The 19309-nt window shown below is 48.5% G+C and overlaps 1 protein-coding gene across 4 annotated transcripts in view; it reads left to right on the top strand.

Annotated features, from left to right (window-relative positions):
* TAOK3 (TAO kinase 3) overlaps window positions 1-19309 on the top strand; it is a 1449622-nt gene that overhangs the window by 258700 nt on the left and 1171613 nt on the right. For all 4 annotated transcript variants that reach the window (XM_086943286.1, XM_086943287.1, XM_086943290.1 and 1 more), the window contains one exon: window positions 3155-3258. The gene's annotated coding sequence lies outside the window, so the exon portion shown is untranslated. The remainder of the gene's footprint in view (window positions 1-3154; window positions 3259-19309) is intronic.

The raw sequence follows: 19309 nt of genomic DNA, 5'->3' as shown, positions 1-19309 counted from the left end.
TTTATCTTTGTAACTTTAACTTTCGCCATAGAAGTCAATTGTGATTTGCGGCTGTATTTAGGCACTGCACGTGTCCTTTGTGGGTCTCCAGCGTCCTTACCATGGGTGGTTCCTGGTTGCCCCAGCGGTTCTACAGGCTTCAGCGGTTCTACTAACTTCTATCCCTCACGTGGTTCTTATACCACTTACTTAGTAAATGGTTTGTGAGACCCCTAGGGCAAAACGTATACTGTACTAATTTACTGTGTGCTATTTAAGTTCTTGTATTGTACTTTTGCCTCTAGCCTCATAACGAGACTAGAGGGGTTGTGTTTAGAATAAATACATATATATTTGATATATACCTGGTGTTGATCTCCTTTCATTTGATTATTCAACGGCTTATAGACTGTTAAAACAAGCTGCTTTACATTCCTACAAGACTTAGCCTGAAGGCTGCGCTCCACAGCTACTACTAGGATAGCTTTTCATAAAGGTTGTCTTAAACCTACCATCAATAAGGGTCGTTTGGACTGGGGCAAGGTGCCCACTAGAATAGTGGACATCATATGCCAGGCCAACTTCTCACAGAGGTTACCCAAGCCACACTGCTTTGGGACTCAGAGAGGGTAGGTATGTTGTGTAAGTGCCCAGGCTTTTTCAGATGGGATCTTATAGGAATCTCAATAGTGGGAGACCTATGGTAGAGGGGGGTTGTGGTTCCGTTCACCTCCTTGCAGCAGGAATATGACCTGGCAACATTGGAAACATTTCGATACCTTCAAATAAGACTTGCTGTCCTGGTAGTTATCCTCGCTCCCAGACATATCTCTATTAGGGGACATGATTGTAATGGACCAAATGGACCATAAGGCAATCTCCCTAACCTACTAAAAGCTTATCAATAGCTCCACTGATCCCCCTCCTCTGTCTTTGAGAACGATGGCACACAGATTTGGGGGAAATAGAAGAGGACTGGTCAGAATCCCTACCCTCTTCTAAGGAGGTGGCCATGCGTGCAAGGTTTAGACTTCTTCAGCCCAGGATTCTCCATAGATCCTATCTCTCCTGCAGTACCTTGGTTAAGATGAGCAGAGGCTTGGAATCTAGCTGTTGTAGGCTGTGTTGGAGGGAGGGAACTTTTTTATCAAATACTATGGGAATGTTTAGCCGTGATAGGTTTCTGGGATGCCATAGTGCACTGCATGCAAGAAATGTGTGGGGCATAATTGTCATCCTCGCTTACGTAGTGTCTTTTATACATATGGAAAGCTACTGATCTGAGCCGCAAAGAACTATCCTGGGTAACCTTAGGTATGACGATTGCCAAACGTAATATTGCCTGCTTGTAGTGAGCACCGACCGCACCAACTCTCCGAGACTAGAAGAAATACATGGATTGGTGCATGGTGGCAGAGAAAGTTGTCTATGACATCAGCAGTTGTCCCGGGAAGTGAGAACAGATCTGGGGTAAATGGAATGTCTATCGGGGAAGTCCTTGTATGACCCCCTCCGCAAGGCAGAGTGGTGCCGTAAGTTTAGGAATAGTGTCTTCGATGAACGTACTAATGGGTCGGGCTTGGGAGTCTGGCCTAACAGTGGAAAAAAGAACCTGTGCACTGAACAGCATTTTTGTCACGCTCCTGCCTCATTGCACCGGTGACTTTCACTTCAATATCCCAGAGGACGCTGGGGATCAACACGCAATTGCTGAGTGGTCACCTGGGGCAGCCAGGACCACAGCACGCACACCGCCGCTGCACACAGTCGTAGGCCAAAGTTCTCAGTGCTCCAGGAATGCAGGTAGGCCTCAGCCGGCACTGGATCGGGGACACCAGTCATGCCCACAGTTGCGGACCAAGTAGTCTCCGTGCCTTGCCCGTCGGCAATCCTGACCACTGGTTCTCTCCCAGATGGCGTGGTCGCACACGGCCATGAGTCCTGGAAAACGCGGACACCCAGAGTGCACTCAGCAGTTTGTTCCATGCACCATACGTGGTAGTCGGCACCTCTGCCAATCACAATCTTCGGTGTAACCTCGCCAAAAATAGGTTGATTGGTTTGGCGATGGCGGGATACAGTACCGGAGCGTTCGCTCCTGCGAAGTCTTGCGAATAGCACTGTAGATTACTCGGAGTTATTCCAATTCCTGCAGCATTGTCGGATCGGTCGCTGGAGCTTACTCAGGCTGCGGGCATCTTGAAGCCAGGCAAACTCTGCCTGCAGATTAATATTGTTAAATTCCACCTACTTATTGGTCCATATCATTGGAGTCCATTAAAAAAAAGTTGATGTTTCAATGCCTAGTTGTTAGGTTGCTCCTGTGGTGTGTTCCTTAGGACTGAGTAAATGATACGTTCTTTCAGCTTGAGGCACATAACATATGAGAGAGTTAATCAAGGGCAAACCGATCCAAAAAAAATGTTTGCGAAGTCAAGATAGAAGCTTCTTAGTGTATATTTGCATTTTATTTGATGTGCATGTTCTTCATCTATGTAGAGTGTGCTGAAGCCCTCCAAGAACAGGTTTGCAAGATAGAATAACACAAGTAATATTACATAAAAAATAAATATATTAAGTATGATATATCATGCACTGTTTGTCCTTGACCTCCACCTAAGTCAGTGAGTAGGTCAGTTGTGTCTTAATTCATCTTGATTGAATTCCTTTGTAAAATTCTTCTTTGACGTTTCATCAGATAGCACAGAGTTAATTGGATTCTGGATGTCTTACTCACAGTGATTTAATCCCACCAACACAGTAGTTGCACTGGGTATGGACACTTGGTGATCAAATATGTGGTTTCATTTCACACTCCTGCAGGCTCTTAGAGGGAATACTTCTAAGTGATCATTTCTTCCCGGTGCTAGGGACTGTAAAAGCTGCAGGTGTGGTGCTGGCCATTGCCTGTAGCATACATCCCAAACAGCAGTAACATTGTAAGCCTCCCAGAAAGATATTTGGATCACTGGTTCAACTGCTACTTACTGCTTAACAACAAAAAACACGTTTTCAACACATACCTCAAAGCTGAGTTCTAAAAGCACTTGCACTTTGTCTTTATATGGATTTTCATTACTGCCTTTGTTTTGACCAATATAGACGAAGCTCTTGTGTAAGCGTATCTACACGAAGTCACTTTTTCATTAACTTGTTTTTTGTTGTTGTTATGCAGTGTGATTGATACTTGGGCACCACGGGGAACCAAACGACGTGTGCAAACCTTCACCACCTCAATAGACTTTGCTCTCTTCAAGTTCATCCTGATCCCTGAAACAGGTACTTATTTATATTCTTTTTTGCAAAAAAAGTAATTTGTGAATACCTACGTTAATAATGAAATTGATAAAAGTGCAGTTTTCAGTCAACTCCAGCCTGCAGTAGAGTATATTATTCCTAATATCCACCACCAAGCAAAAGGTCATCTAGATACCACAAGCTTAATACACGACACCAAAAGGAAAAGCTGCTTAAATTGCTTCTCTAGTGTGGATGAATTGTATCTTCCTTCATGTTTTAGACTCGTCCCCAAGACTTTTTTTAAGAGTGGGTCCTTGAAACAAAGTTTTTTCCCTATTTTTAATGGTGCCCCATTGTGCCCTATTGTTAGGATAGAGGGTTGTATGCCATTTATGTTCTCCTTTCCATAACTCTTCATGACAATAGCTTCTATGACTTCTTCTTTAGTTATGCTTCTGATCCATCCTTCACACTGGGTATCAGACTGAACTTTGTCATCTGCCAAACATGTGCATCTCAAATGTATATGTAAGTCTTCCTGTGAGAAGAGGGCGTGTCACCAGGTACTCAAAAAATAGGTAGGTTCTATTTTCAAAAACTCAAGGGTTGAAATAGAAAGTGACCATGGATTGGTCTAGGTTCTCATCTATACAATCTCTTCCCACCCAACTCCATTTTATTTGAAATTCAGGCTGCAGGGGGGAACAGCAGACCAGATTTGAAAATATATTTTTTAATGGTGTGTGTGTGTGGGTGATTTTGGGTGTTGAATGTTATTTTGTTATCTGTGACATCATTGAGCTGAGAGGTTTCTGTGGAGACTTGTGATTTACAGTTGGTCCATAGTCAGGCTAGTGACCAGTTAGGTTGGTCGTATTTATATTCAATCTGGGAAGTAAATTAGCTTCTGCCTCCTGTTTACACGTACCGTCCTCAGTCACTATAGTTTCATAAGATGTCAGAGGAATAGGATTGCTCTGGAGGAGCATCTGGATTTAGAGAAAATTGCTTGGAATGTCACCGCCTGCTGCATCATAGTGCTTTGGGGTAGTTATGTGGTTGGAGTGACTATCAGTGGGGCCATTACCTCCTCTAAGCTTAAGATGGTGGCTTGGCATATTTACATGAAGTGTTAGAATTCCTGCGCCTTGGACATCAAACATTATAGCTGCAAGTGCCATTACTTGCCTAACCTTGTAGCGCAGAGGATTTTAATTGCTTTAAATTAAAGATAACTACCGTCCTTTTGCTGTGCAGGCGAACAAAACCCTTTTAGAATGTAATTATCCATACTCAATATTTTTCTTTACCGTATTGTCATTTAAATATTTCTGCTGTTGAAGTTCATTGATTCAAATATTAGCTGCCCTGACCCGTCACGTCAGTGTTCTATGTAGTCTATAAACAGTGGTACAGATATTGGCCTGGTCTGCTGGACGTAGCTGTAAAGGAATAGACCACAATGAGCAGGGAATCTTCTGTGCCCAAACGTCAGTAAGGAACTGAGGGTAAAGCAGCTTTAAGACTAGGGGTGGGCAAAGAATTCCGCTTTGCTGGCGGAGTTTGCAGAGTTTTGCCCACTCCGCGCGGAGTTTCGAAAAACTCTGCAAAATGACGAAGAGCGGAGTTTTTTCACTTGAGCTATAAAACCTGAAAATAAATAAATAAAATAAATAGATATCGGTAAGTTGAGGAGCGCTCGCGAGAAAAGAATCATGCTCTAGACCTCCTACAAGTGAAATTTCATATCGCAGGCGGTCGCCGCAGGCCGCAATCGTCCCGTTGAGAAATCTGCCAATCGCATTGAGGAAGCTGCCGCTCGAGTAGAATGTCTATTTGAGCCGGCAGAAAGCAGCAGCGTCCTCTGGCGTGACACGTAGAGCCGTTTGCGCAGGTTTAATTTTTTTTTAAACCTTTATTGATAAACTTGGAAATACAATAGCAGTCATAGAGCCACTTCGGGTCGGCTGGCAACAGTTCCAACAGCATATCAGGATGAATGAATACACAGCCCTCCAGCCGACAACCCTAGGGCCCGGTGGCGATTAAACAATCATGTTATGTCATACATCACAGTACAGGAGGAATAAGGTTTTTATTTTGTATTTTTGAAAAAACCACCAACCCAAAAAATAAGAAAATAACTGCAGAGGCTAAACGAAAGGCAGAAACGTGAGTAATCCTTCTGAGGAGGGTGTACCACATCCACAACTGTACATAGTCTACAGAAAGAGCAGCCGGGAGGGGGAAAGGGGGAACAAGAGATAGCCAGCAACACATAGACAAAGTCCAAACTAGAAGGAACATCATGCTAAGGGGACTGTAGCACCTCCGGGGGAGGCTCAAATGGAGGGGTACAAATTTCACCACAATATTGGTTCCACTGATTCCACACCCTCCCCCATTTCTTGGGCCTGCCCCGAGCAATGTAAACTGTTTTTTCACGAAATATGCACCAGTCCATGATTCTAGACCAAGCCGACAGACTGGGTGCCCTCGACGATCTCCACAATTGCGCAATGTCACGTTTAGCGATCATATTACCCACAGACCTGCGTCTGTGCCACATTATAATCATTGGGCTCCCACACATTCAATAGACACCTTCGGGCCTCAGGCAAAAGCGAAACACCCGTCACCTCAGTCATAACACCGTGCACACGATTCCAAAAGGACACTACCGCCGGACATTCCCACAAAATATGAAGGAATGTACCCACCATTCCACACCCGCGCTTACACAAATCATCCGAAACATACCCCATACGCAACAAGCGAGGACCCGTCATGTACACTCGGTGTAGGATTTTTAACTGCACCAATCTCAGACGGGCCGAGATTGCTACCTCCTTCGGGGCGGATATCGCCGCCTGCCAGTCCTCATCATCAAGTTCCAGTCCATCGCCGGTCCAGGCCATACGGAGCTGTAAAAGAAGGTCCGCTCGGTCGTTTATCAGCTTTTTATATATAAGAGAGATCGTACTGTCCGGGACGTGGCCGTCGAGTATTCTGTCCTCCAGAGGTGTGTATTCCGGAACGAGCGTGCCAGCCGGAAAAACAGAGGAAAGGGCGTGTCGGACTTGTAGGTACGAAAGTATTCTCGAGGAACGAGTTTGAATTAGAGTTGCAGCTCTTCAAAAGACTTTATCTTGTCTTTCCGCCAAAGGTCCCCCACCTTACTAATCCCAATAAGGTCCCATTTTTCGAAACCCTTGGTAGTCCACAAATTGCCCAACCTCTCAGCTGCGTAGAGTGGAGTCGCTCGAGTGAGAGTGTCTGACCAGCCCATAGCAGCATTAGCGTTGTACCAGACCCGCACCGCAACTCTGGTAGGCCCAGTCAATGCTACCTCAGACCGTTTGGAATAAAGCGCCCTGTTATAGTCTCCGCCCGGCAGCAGCCATTTGTCCATAGCAAAAGCCGGGTTAGAAGCTGGACCATACATCGCATGATAAACCGAACTCAGTTGAGAGGCCCAGTAATATCGCCGTATATCCGTCAACGCAATACCGCCATCATACCAAGGCAGCGTAAGCTTGGCCAAGGCAATCCGGGGACGTCCGGCCCACAACAGTTTCCTTTGTAGGCACTCTATCTCGTGGAAGTAGCTAGAAGGCACTAGATCCAAAGTATTCTGAAGCGCATACAAAAATCTGGGAAGGGACATCATTTTGAATAAGGCTGCCCTGCCCACCAGGGACAGCGGCAGTCTACTCCAGGCTTTTACATCTGCTTTTAAGCGAGTAAGCGGGGGGCGTAAATTGAGTCGATACCTGACAGCCGAATCGCGCAAAATATGGATTCCTAAATATTTAAACCCGGCGGATGATATTTGTATAGGACAGTTGCGCGGTACGAGAGGTGTATCGTCCGTGAGCGAATACACACAGGACTTGCCCCAATTGATGACCAGGCCCGAGTTCCTTCCAAAGGAATTAAGGACGTCGAACAGTACCCCCAGAGATTTCCGAGGGGAGGTGAGGTAAAGGAGAATGTCGTCCGCATAAAGTGAAATGCAATCTTCAAAACCGGGGGCCCATCTGATACCCTTGGAGGATGGCTCCCATCGCAGCCAAGGGGTCAAGAGCCAAGGCAAAAAGCAGCAGAGAAAGAGGGCATCCTTGCCGCGTACCCCTTCCCAGAACAAAGGGAGCCGACACTCGACCGTTAACGACCACCTGGGCAAGGGGATCCTCATATAGTAATCGGACCCACCCGATGAACACCGGTCCGAAGCCAAACTTCGCCAGAGCTGCCCATAGATATGGCCATTCCACTGTATCAAATGCCATGGTGGCATCTAAAGAAACCAAAATGGCCGGCTCACGTAGCGTCTCCGCCCTCGCCAGCACGCCATGAAGACGGCGTAAATTCAGCGCGGTATTACGGGCTGGAATAAAGCCAGATTGGTCCGGGTGTACCAAATCGCCGATCACTTTAATAAGACGGTTAGCTAATATTTTCGCCAAGACTTTAGGTTCCACATTCAGAAGTGAAATAGGTCTATAGGAGGTACAGAGTTCACGGGGTTTACCCTCTTTAGGGATCACCACGATAGACGCTAAGGGCTGATCACGGGGAAGCATACCCCTCTCCCTGGACTCCAAGAACATCGAGCGAAGATACGACGCCATTTTGTTCGGATACAACTTGTACAGCTCGATGGGTATACCGTTTGGGCCCGTAGCTTTTCCAGAGCGGATGGAGCGAATAGCGAGCGCTACTTCATCAGTGGAGAAATCCGCCTCCATTTGCTCTCTATCAGAATCTGACAGGCAAGGCAAAGCAATATCCCTAAGCAAAAGATGGGAGTCTTCCTCCGGCCGGTCCGAGACCAGTGCATACACCGTTCGAAAGTGACAAGCGAACTCCTCCACAATCTCCAACGGATCCGTCACACGTACACCATCCAATCGCTCAATCACAGGCACCACACGATTCGATCTCTCCCTTTTGTCCAACCAAGCTATCAACTTCCCCGCCTTGTCGCCCACATCATACAAACGGCCCTGGTGTTCTCGACTCATGGCTTTCGCGGCATTCGTAACCAAGGCTTTATAATCAGACTGCTTCAATTGCAAATCATGCACTTTTTCACGCGTGACCCCACTCTCAAGATCCCTCTCCAAAGCCACTATATCAGACTCCAACTGTTCAACCTCCCCATTGTGGCGCTTCTTAGAGCTGGCGACCAGCGAGTGTGTCTGGCCCCGTATCACCGTTTTAAAAGCTTCCCATAGGGACACAGACGATGACACAGATCCCACATTGTCAGCGAAGTAGTGATCTATAGCTTTAATCACCCCAGCCCTAGTCTCTGGAACACGGAGATGCCAGGGATTAATTGGGGCGTCCCGGCCCCCTGCGTCTAAATGGAGATCTATATGGGTCCATAGCGGGGAGTGATCCGAAATGCCTCTAGGCAAATGTCTGGTCTCTCGCACTGCCGTGGCCTGGGCTGCGGACACAAGGAAATAATCAAGTCTGGCTAAGCTCCCATGGGCCCCGTAGTGGAAAGTATATTGGGCCTGTCCTGGGTGAAGCATCCGCCAACAATCCACCATACCAAACGTTTCCAAGAAACCACTAAGGCAGGATTGCGATGGTGTAAGAGCCCTGGGAGGATGTCGATCTTCCAGGCCATCAACCACCGAGTTGAAGTCCCCTCCAACCACCAGAAGCCCCTCAGGAAGCCTCAGTACCAATTTCCCCAGGTCGACAAATGTGGTGGCCTGTAAACCCGGGGGGACATATACCCAGAGGATGGCAAACGTTCTCCCCTCCCACTTACCAACGATCGCTGCATACCTACCCCTGTCATCCAATATCGTTTCATCAATCTCCAAAGGAAGGGAACTACGGATCATAACACCAGCCCCTCTAGAGCCCAAAGTGAATCCCGAATGTGCCACCAACCGGTAGCCCCTCCGGTTCATTGCATGGAATGTGTTCCCCACCAAATGCGTTTCTTGCAGTAATACAATGTCGGGAGAATGGCGCTTCACATATTGGAGTACAATTCCCTGTTTTATTTTGTCCCCCAAGCCGTTGACGTTCCAACTCAAGACTCTCAACCCCCTACCCCCATCCCGAAAGTGAGTAGTCTGGACCCCCAAACCCCACAAAGGAAACACAGTAAGCAACAATACGTAGCCTCAAGAACAATGCAAACAAGAAAAAGAAGACCCATCCCCCCTCCCCCTGGACACCAAAACAACAACCCCCCACCCTCCACCCCTGCAATAAATCAGAAAACTACCCCATTCAGCAGTGTGCCTGTCGCCCTACCCCGGAAATCTAAACTACAGGTAGAAAAGGAAAAACCCCCGGAGGAGGAAAAGTCCCCGAACTCCTCGCCACCCCAGGGCTTGTCTTGAAGAAAGTCATCGACCCAAAAAAGGATAACAATCCACTGTAACTCAATACGATGGTAGCACACACCGGTGCCCCTACTCCTCCTGGTCCCGTTGGCTGCTTTCAGCACCTCTGGATTGTTCTGCACTGTCCCGTGACATAGATAATGTGTCCAACCAGTCACTCACCACCTCTGGCATATCAAAGAAGAGCACCCGCTCATTATGTTCGATGCGCAATCGGGCGGGGAAAAGCATAGCATACTTCATGCCCAAATCTCCGCTTCACCGCGGTAAATCCCAGTCTCTGCTTCTGCACCTAAGGGGTAAAATCAGGGTAAAAGTTGATGGATGCATTCTCGAACTTAGTGGGGCCGCTAGTCCTCGAGGCCTGCAAAATGGCGTCCCTGTCTCTGAAGTTAAACATCCGCGCGATGATGGGTCGCGGGGCCGTCCCCTGCCTGCGTCGGCTGCCCGGAATCCTGTGGGCGGCTCCACCGCAAATAGGTTACTCAGGCCCTTAGGGGCGAGGTGGTTGACTATCAGATCCTCAACGAGCAAGTCCGTCGAGTGATCGGCTGAGGACTCCGGAACTCCGACTATGCGAACATTATTGCGCCTAGCGCGACTTTCGAAATCCTCAAGTCGGCGGGCAAACTGGTCACTCGAGGTCCGAAGAGTCCGGATCTCAGTCTGGAGTTCGGAGACATCAGTGGTGAGACTGGCTGTCTTGACATCCAACGACTTGACCCTCTCGTTGGTCTTGGCCAAGTCCGCCCTGATCAGGCCCACATCCACCGCCACTGTGTCGATCTTGGCTGCCAAGGTCTCGTATTGTTGGCCCATCAACGATTGTATGCTAGCGATGGCGCCCATCACATCTCGAAGTGTTGGCTCCTCCGACTCCGGGAGGCCACCACCGAGGTCCTCCGGGTTTTTTACCAGTCCCGCTGGGCGAGCCCTTATTGCGCGCAAATCTGTCCATAATGGTGGTCTGAGTCACGCCACCGCGAGTCACATTCTTGAGGGACCGCTTGTCACTCTCAGACTTGGCCGCCATGGTGGGTTGTGCGCCCCTCAGGGGCTTTTGGGACCTGGTGTAAATGGCTCCCCCCAAAGAAAACCACAAGAGATTAAAATGCAGGGTGTTGGTGAAGATCAAGCAAGCGACTGTGTTCGCAGGCCAGCCCGAGCACCAGGCAGCCTCCTCCGATCTTCGTAGCCAGAGAAAACGAAACTGAAAGTAGACCCCGGGTAGCCGTCCCCTACCACAGGCCGTTGTTGTTCAACTCCTTTCGGGGTGCTCCAGATGCCCAAGTCCCGGGATGAGCCACGGTGTAGGCCTCCAGGCTTCAGGAAGGAGTAATTTGGGCGTCCGGCATCCGATTCAAAATCTGAAAAAGGCCTTTCAGATCAGGAGAGTCGTGGCTATTAGAACCCGTCGTCAGAAACAGGATTTGCGCCAGGATAGACGGTGGAGGCGGCAAGGGTTTCGGGAGCTCACAGCTCAAGCGACCATCTTGGATGCGCGCTAAGCTCCTCCGTTTACGCTGATTTTAAAGCGCAGGACAAAATCCAGGCCCTAAAAATCAGTATGAGCAGCGTGACTTAACAGACTACGCCAATGGTGGAACTCTGCAGACTGCTGCAGAGTTTTTCTGGCACTTCGCAGAGTTCGAGGAGTAAAACTCTGCCCAGGCTTATTTAAGACCAGGCGACATGATGCTTTTATTTAGTTATTTACATTAATTCTTTAATGATGCCACCAGCAATTTTATGCATTGTCTGTCACTTCCACAATCCGCTCACTTATTTGTTTATTTGAGACTATGTCTCTTAAACAATAAGCTTCCACAAACTACTGCATGTAACTTGGGTAGATTTATACTGAGAAAGGTGCTCCAAACTGCATGCAGCAGGCAGCCCATGACATTAACCCCATCACTGCGGCGGCTATTCCGCCGTAGTGCTAAGGGGGAGGGCGGCAGAGCGGCAGGCGCATGCTGGTGACGTAACCGCTCCATCACCAGCGTCGGTTGCGCTGTGCTCATGATGGAGCGGTTCCGTCATGGCCCCGCCCGCTCAATAGAGAGCGCCGCGCAGGCGCGAAATCAGCGCTGCGCAGGCGCGGCGGCAGGGCCATGACGGAACTGCTCCGTCATCAGCACAGCGCCACCGCAGCTGATGACGCAGCGGTTCCGTCATCAGCAGGGGAGGGGTTAAAGCAAACAAAACGAGTGAGACCTTACTAGGTAGATGGAGATTACGCTGACTTTCAGCTGTGTGAAGTACAGGGTGATGATGACCCAACAATTATGAAAACATATATGAATGCAAGTAATTAACCATTGGCTCCATTCTGTTCGAACTAAGCAAATGAATGGTACACAGTGATGTACACACAAACAGCTTTGTTTCAGCACACCTGCCTATCCATTTTATTCTCCCTGGTCTCGTCACCCTAAAACATCCATAGATACATGCAAGTGGCTTGCCTGTTGATCTGTTCAAGTGGTCAGATTATTTGATTTGCCCCATTTCAGTTTTGTCCTGGTTTGTCTATTTCCCTTTCCTTGTAAACAGTAGTGTTAGATAAGGACAATGAATAAACCAGCCTGTTCTATGTAATTTGTGATTTTGTTTTCTTTTTGGCATGTTGTCAGCATTTTAATAGTGCATTTGTGCCATTAGTATCGTTTTGTCCTATGCTTTGCAATTCATAGCATGCCTTTCTTCACGGAGTTGAGCTTCCACAGTGACCACCCAAAGTCTAAAATTGTGCCTGGTCTACACAAAAATAATAATAATAAAAATTCTAGAGCCTTCCCTCTTCTATCCCTCCATTATTTCTTTTCAATCCAAATAACAGATGAACACGTCCACCACTCAAAATTTGTTTTCATATTTCCCTATACTAACTCCCCTCCTTCCTTTTACTCATCCCAAATCCTCGTCCTACGGCTATAAACTAAACAAGCATTAGGAATGCATTAGGGCTCGGGTTTGTTTGAGTTAGAGATAATGGCATTGTAAATGGCAATGTGTTTTAGGCATGTGTTTTGGAGTGGAAGCATGTGGTGTGTGTTGGAGATATGTGTGTTGGATTGGAATGTTATCAATGGTGGCATGCTGCACTTTAACGCATGATCTTTAAAAGGTAAAGTGCAGCATAGTGCGATAGGTACAATATTAATTGGTGGATGCGTTATCAATTGGTGTGTGCATTGATGGGTGGATGTGTGTGCCTGTAGGAATTGTACAGTGATGGCTGTTGGTGTGTGTGTTTGGTGGAAGCGTTTAGTGGTGGCTTGAGGTGTGTATGACTGGTGGTAGCATGCAGTAAGAGCTGTTACAGAGTGTGGCTGTCAAGCGTACATAGCTGGATGGTAATGCGTGTGGTTGGTGAAAGGGTGCACTGACAGCTGCTGATGATTGTGCCAATTGAAAGAGTGGCTGGTGCACTGTCAGCTGTTGGTGTGTGTGTGTTTGGTGAAAGTTGCACTGACATTGTTTGTTGTGTGCGTGGGTGTTTAGCGGCACTGATGCATGGTCGTGTCTGTTTTTGGTGAAAGCGTACATTGATGGTTGTTGGTGTTTGTGCCTGGTGAGAGCATTCATTGACGGCTGGGGGTGTGTTGTTGTGTGTCTTGTTTTGTGTGTAGTGGTGAGTGTGTAGTGGTGAGTGTGAGGTGGTGAGTGTGTGGTGGTGAGTCTGTGGGGGTGAGTCTGTGGGGGGGGTTGTGTGGTGGTGAGTGTGTTGTGGTGAGTGGTGACGAGTGTGTGGTGTTGAGAGAGTGTGGTGTGTGTGGTTTGTGTGTGTGTGTGTTGTGTGTGGTGTGTGTATGGTGTATGTGTGTGTGGTGTTTTCTGCACACTCACACACTGCCCCTACACATTCACACACTGCTCACCCGCACACTCCCAATGTCACCCTGCATAGTCACACACTGTTTATCCTGCACACTCACACAATGTGCACCCTGCACCCTTATACCCTGTCTCTGCAGTCACTCTGCACTCACTGTCACTCTACACTCACTCTGCACTCACTGACACTCTACACTCACTCTGCACTCACTGTCACTCTGCACTCACTGTCACTGCACTCACTCTGCACTCACTGTCACTCTGCACTCACTGTCACTCTGCACTCACTGTCACTCTGCACTCACTGTCACTCTGCACTCACTGTCACTCTGCACTCACTGTCACTCTGCACTCACTGTCACTCTGCACTCACTGTCACTCTGCACTCACTGTCACTCTGCACTCACTGTCACTCTGCACTCACTGTCACTCTGCACTCACTGTCACTCTGCACTCACTCTGCACTCTGCACGCACTCTGCACTCACTCTGCACTCTGCACGCACTCTGCACTCTGCACGCACTCTGCACTCTGCACGCACTCTGCACTCTGCACTCACTCTGCACTCTGCACTCACTCTGCACTCTGCACTCACTCTGCACTCTGCACTCACTGTCACTCTGCACTCACTCTGCACTCACTGTCACTCTGCACTCACTGTCGCTCTGCACTCACTCTGCACTCACTGTCACTCTGCACCCACTCTGCACTCACTGTCACTCTGCACCCACTCTGCACTCACTGTCACTCTGCACTCACTGTCACTCTGCACTCACTGTCACTCTGCACTCACTGTCACTCTGCACTCACTGTCACTCTGCACTCACTGTCACTCTGCACTCACTGTCACTCTGCACTCACTGTCACTCTGCACTCACTGTCACTCTGCACTCACTGTCACTCACTCTGCACTCACTGTCACTCACTCTGCACTCACGGTCACTCACTCTGCACTCACTCTGCACTCACTCTGCACTCACTCTGCACTCACTCTGCACCTGCACTCACTGTCACTCTGCACTCACTCTGCACTCACTCTGCACCTGCACTCACTGTCACTCTGCACTCACTGTCACTCTGTGGGGCGGAGCTCCGAGCCGTCTTGTTACGATAATTAAATGGATCTGGGCTTGCGTGCTTTTTCTTGTAACAAAAAAAAAAGAAAAGCGAAGCTGTGGGGAGAAAGCCGTGCGATTTACCTTCCCCCATCTCCAGGTCCGCTCACCCACACCCAGAAAATAAAACCGTATTATCAATGCAAAAAACACTGTGCCTTTGTGTGTCAAATGTTCGGTCATTGTCTTTGCAATAAAAGCAATACATGTTTTCCCCCTTAATTTAGTTGGTGTGATGAAAATAAAAATGTATTTCCTATGTGTTTAATAGCTGGCGAAAGTTGTACTGCGTCTATCCCTGTGTGCGCTGCTCAGGTGCCTCAAGTGCCAGGCATTGCACAGACATAATCTCGGAGTTATGTGAATGTAAAAGTACTTAATCAAGCGCGAACTTCTACCTGAGGGCCACTTGCTGCTATCAGAGGCGGGTCTGAGGCAGATCAGCTGAAAGGTGGCTTCTTGCTGAGCTCAGTGTGTGCTAGTCTGGGGGAAGAAGCCAGGGGGGAATAGTGAATACACGTGTTTGCATGTGTGTGCACTGGTGAGTTCCAGTGAATGAGTGTGGGGTGCATGTGCTTTTGTGTGTGTGTGTGTGTGCTGGAGATAGTGAACACATGTGAGTGTGTGTGCTTGCACTGGTGAGTTCCAGTGAATGAGCGAGTGTGACTGGCTACCCTAGGCTGTGTGTGAGTATGAGTGGTGCGTGTACACACAATGTGTGCCTGGACACAGCTCCCCCAAATTAAATCCGCCTTTAATGTTGGACACATCGTTAGAACTTCGTAAAATGTCCCCTGGCGTCCCAGAAGCGGGAGCTGGGAGTCGGCGCGTGGTTCCGGGGTGGTGAAGGCACCCCAATAACTCAGCCGTCCAAGCACGACCCCACCTTGACACTCACGCACACTGGGCTCCCACAATCCTTGGGGTTCTTGAGGGGTCTGGAGGCCTATGAGCCCTCACTCCAGCCCCCTTTCCCATGCAGAGGCCACATGTGCTGGTGTAAAACTGGTGCTCTGACGTCACAGACGCTGGGGTAAAACTGGTGCTCTCTGACGTCACAGACGCTGTGGTAAAAGGGGCGCTCTCTGACGTCACAGGCGCTGTGGTAAAACTGGCGCTCTTTGACATCACAGGCCAGGTGGTAAAACGGGCGCTTTCTGACGTTACAGGGGCTCTGTTAAAATGGGCACTCTGACATCACAAACGCTGGGGTAAAATTGGCGCTATCTGACGTCACAGGCGCTTGGTTAAAACCAGCGCTCACTATGACGTCACAAAAGTTACCGAACTAAAGGAGGCACAGACTGTGATGTCAGAGGCTGTGCTCTTTATGTACCTCACTGACAGAACCGAGGGCTACAGATCCACTTGATGACGACATTGAGTGTATACGTTTTTTTTGCGAGGAGGGGAATATTGCAAAAGAATTTTTAAAGAGCAGCAGAACACTTTTTTTATGTAAAGTGTTTTATTTTAGCTTTCAATGGTTTCATTATGGCTAGAACATGAAAACACTTCAGCTACGGAGTCTGTACATATATCTTTACATACATTTCTACAATGAAATGCATCTGTTTGCCGTTTTGTTAAGAGAAATGCTGTTTAAATGGAGCCGCACTATCGTGACACCCAGTTCGAGCAGGACATCAAGACACTTTAATAACGCGACATCCATAACCAGTGAAAAGAATTCCGTTTCGTACCTGGACGTTACTGTCTCCAATACAAACGCACTTACATACTTTGTGGGGTAATGAAGACTGTGTGTCTCATTGTCGGCGCACGACCAAGCCAGCTCTTCAAAGGCCAACACTTACACATGAAAGGATGCAGACTTACGCACGCCCACCAAACTCACTGCAGACTGGTGAACGCGCCCAGAACATCTGGGTTCAATTACTGTGGCACTCTGACAGCTCGTAATTGAAAATGTATTGCACTCCCCTGCGCGTAACCACACAGAATATGCAGGAAGTGCACACACTGAAATCCATATGGCCTATTGCATGAAGACTACTAGAAACACAGCACTGCGATGACCAATTAGCATGCAGATGCCAAAATAAACTACGGAAAAATCTTGCACACTGAGGAATTTTTACTTCACTATTCTGAGCCCCGTAACAAAACGGCTCGGAGCTCCGCCCCAATTCTGACAAAGTGGTGACATAGGCCGAGCCCTAAAAAAAAAAAGTTTCTAGGCCCTTCCCTCTTTTATTCCTCCACTATTCTTTTCCAATCAAAATAACAGACTAACATACACACTTGTCAAATTACTGTCCTATTTCACTGAACTAGTTCACCACTAATCCTTTATGGGTTCTGGAGTAGCCCGCTACTTGTCGAAAAGCGCTTCGACACCTTGTTAGGGGTAGTAAGCGCTATATAAATGCAATTACAATACAATATTCTGCTTATTGCTTGATGGTAGTGGTTATTGTAGGTTTCGTTTGTTGTCCTGTGTTGGGGTCTGAACCAGTTAGCTGCAGGACGTATGTTTATTTCATTTTAACAATGGGTTGTGTGGTTACATGGTCAAAGTATAAGCCTCTGTTGCTGAGCTGTGTGGACAATGGATCAAGTAGTCTATCTTATTTCTTCTGTTGTAACTTCTGAAGTAGTATTGTGAAGGTGTGTGGTGTTATTGTTTGTAAACAAAATCCAAAGATTCAATGTCTATTGTATTGTGCACTTGAGGGTGAGGATGCAGGTGTACTGTTAAATATTTTTCTGTGGCTTTTTTGAGCATTGATATTTGTATATTTGTTTGGGTCGGAGTGCAGTTAGAAGCATAATTTTTCCGGCATTAGAGAACATCATTTTGACAACTGTAAGACAATGGAGCTGTGTTGTGTGTGAGGGCGTGGGAAGGCCTGTTTAACGTTTCTAATGGAGGTGTATTGAATTCCAGATTAGCCAATGCAACAGACACTCAGTAGAAACCTCTAAATGGAATGCATAAAACGGAAGAAAACAGATTAAATAAATGAATATATTACTATATTACACACACCTCTCTCTCTCCCTCTCCCTTTCCCTCTCCCTCTCCCTCTCTCTCTCTCCCCCTCACACTCTCTCTCTCTCTCTCTCTGTCTCTCTCCCCCCCCCCCCCTCCCGCTCCATCATGCCCTCGTTAGACTGTCTCCCTGTTCGTGTTTGGTGAAACGTACAACTGTTAGACTAACACCATGTTTCACAAGACTGATCAGTTAGACTTCACATCACCCTACTGGTATTGTCTCAAACTCTTACAATTTCTCCATACAAATCTGAAGCTTTCAGATCCCATATGGCCTAGCAATCTATACTACTATTATAAAGGAAGAACTTTGAACCTTTGAGGCGGGTAAACTCGGGAACCAGAGCGCCAATCCACACACCCGATACATCGTTGTAATTGTCAGGGTGTGCAGATGGACATAGGCTATATAAATTCAAAAAGTATAAGTTATTTAAAAAATTTACGAAAAAAAAGTAGTCCCATGGAAGTAGCGCCGGCCGCAACGTGCGTGCTGACATCAGGAGTGCGGGGAGGAGCGGCGTCCAGGAGCGCGAGGAGGAGCGGTGGACATGAGCGCGGAGAGGAGCGGCGGACAGGCGGGGAGGAGCGAAGAGGAGCGGCGGACAGGCGGGGAGGAGCGGCGAGGAGCGGCGGACAGGCTGGGAGGAGCGGCGAGGAGCGGCGGACAGGCTGGTAGGAGCGGAGAGGACTGATGGACAGGCGCGGAGGAGCAACAGACGGGTGAACTCAGGAGCGCAGGGAGGTGCGGCGGATGAGGTAAGGCTCCGGGGGACCCACAGACAATGTCGGGGCGGGCGGGGCCCTGAAGACAAGGTTGGGACAGGCTGCTACTCCAGGGGACCCACGGACAATGTCGGGGTGGGCGGGGGCCGTGAAGCCTGATTGTTCCCGGACAAGGTCGGGACGAGCTGCTAGTTTTATATATAAATAGAAAGGTATCACAATTACTGGTTTATATTTCCTAAAAGGCGTTCAAACTTTTGATCTAGGTAAGGAGAGGCACAAACGTTTTAACATAATTAAGCAATGTTGCATTAATCAATGTTTTATCCGAAATAGTAACTTCCACAGGAGCACCATCCGTCTCACGACCAGCACCGACAACACCCTGACCAGTGCCGAACACCTGCATTTCCAGATCCACACCAACCCGAACACCACCCTCAGAGGCACCCTGATCTACCGACCCCCGGGACCACGCACGCAATTCAGCGAGGACATCGCCGACTTCGTCAGCCCGCATGCCCTCCCCTCCGCTGACTACATCCTCCTGGGAGACCTCAACTTCCATCTGGAGAACAACAACGACCGCAACACCAGCACCCTGCTCGACAACCTCGCCAACCTGGGACTCAAGCAACTGGTGTCCACCCCCACCCACCTCGCCGGACACACACTCGACGCAGTCTTCTCTTCCAGCACAGACATCAACTTCAGCCACGCCACTGAGCTTCTATGGACGGACCACAGCTGCGTCCACTTCACCTTCAAGAGAACGACGACCCACCACCACCAGAAACAGACCGCCCGCAGAAGCTGGAACAAGGTCACAGCAGACCAGCTCGCCACCTCCCTGAGCCAGCACCCTCCTGCCAGCTCAGCGAACCCCAGCCAGGCCGCCGACAACCTCACGAAGTGGATCAGCAACTGCGCGGACGAACTCGCCCCACTGAGGACCCCGCCTAGCAGACCCGGCAGCAAGAAGGCCCCTTGGTTCACCGACGAACTCAAGA

Source organism: Lissotriton vulgaris, chromosome 11 (assembly GCF_964263255.1).
Source record: "Lissotriton vulgaris chromosome 11, aLisVul1.2, whole genome shotgun sequence".
NCBI classification, from domain to species: domain Eukaryota; kingdom Metazoa; phylum Chordata; class Amphibia; order Caudata; family Salamandridae; genus Lissotriton; species Lissotriton vulgaris.
This window is presented reverse-complemented; position numbering and strand designations above follow the sequence as displayed.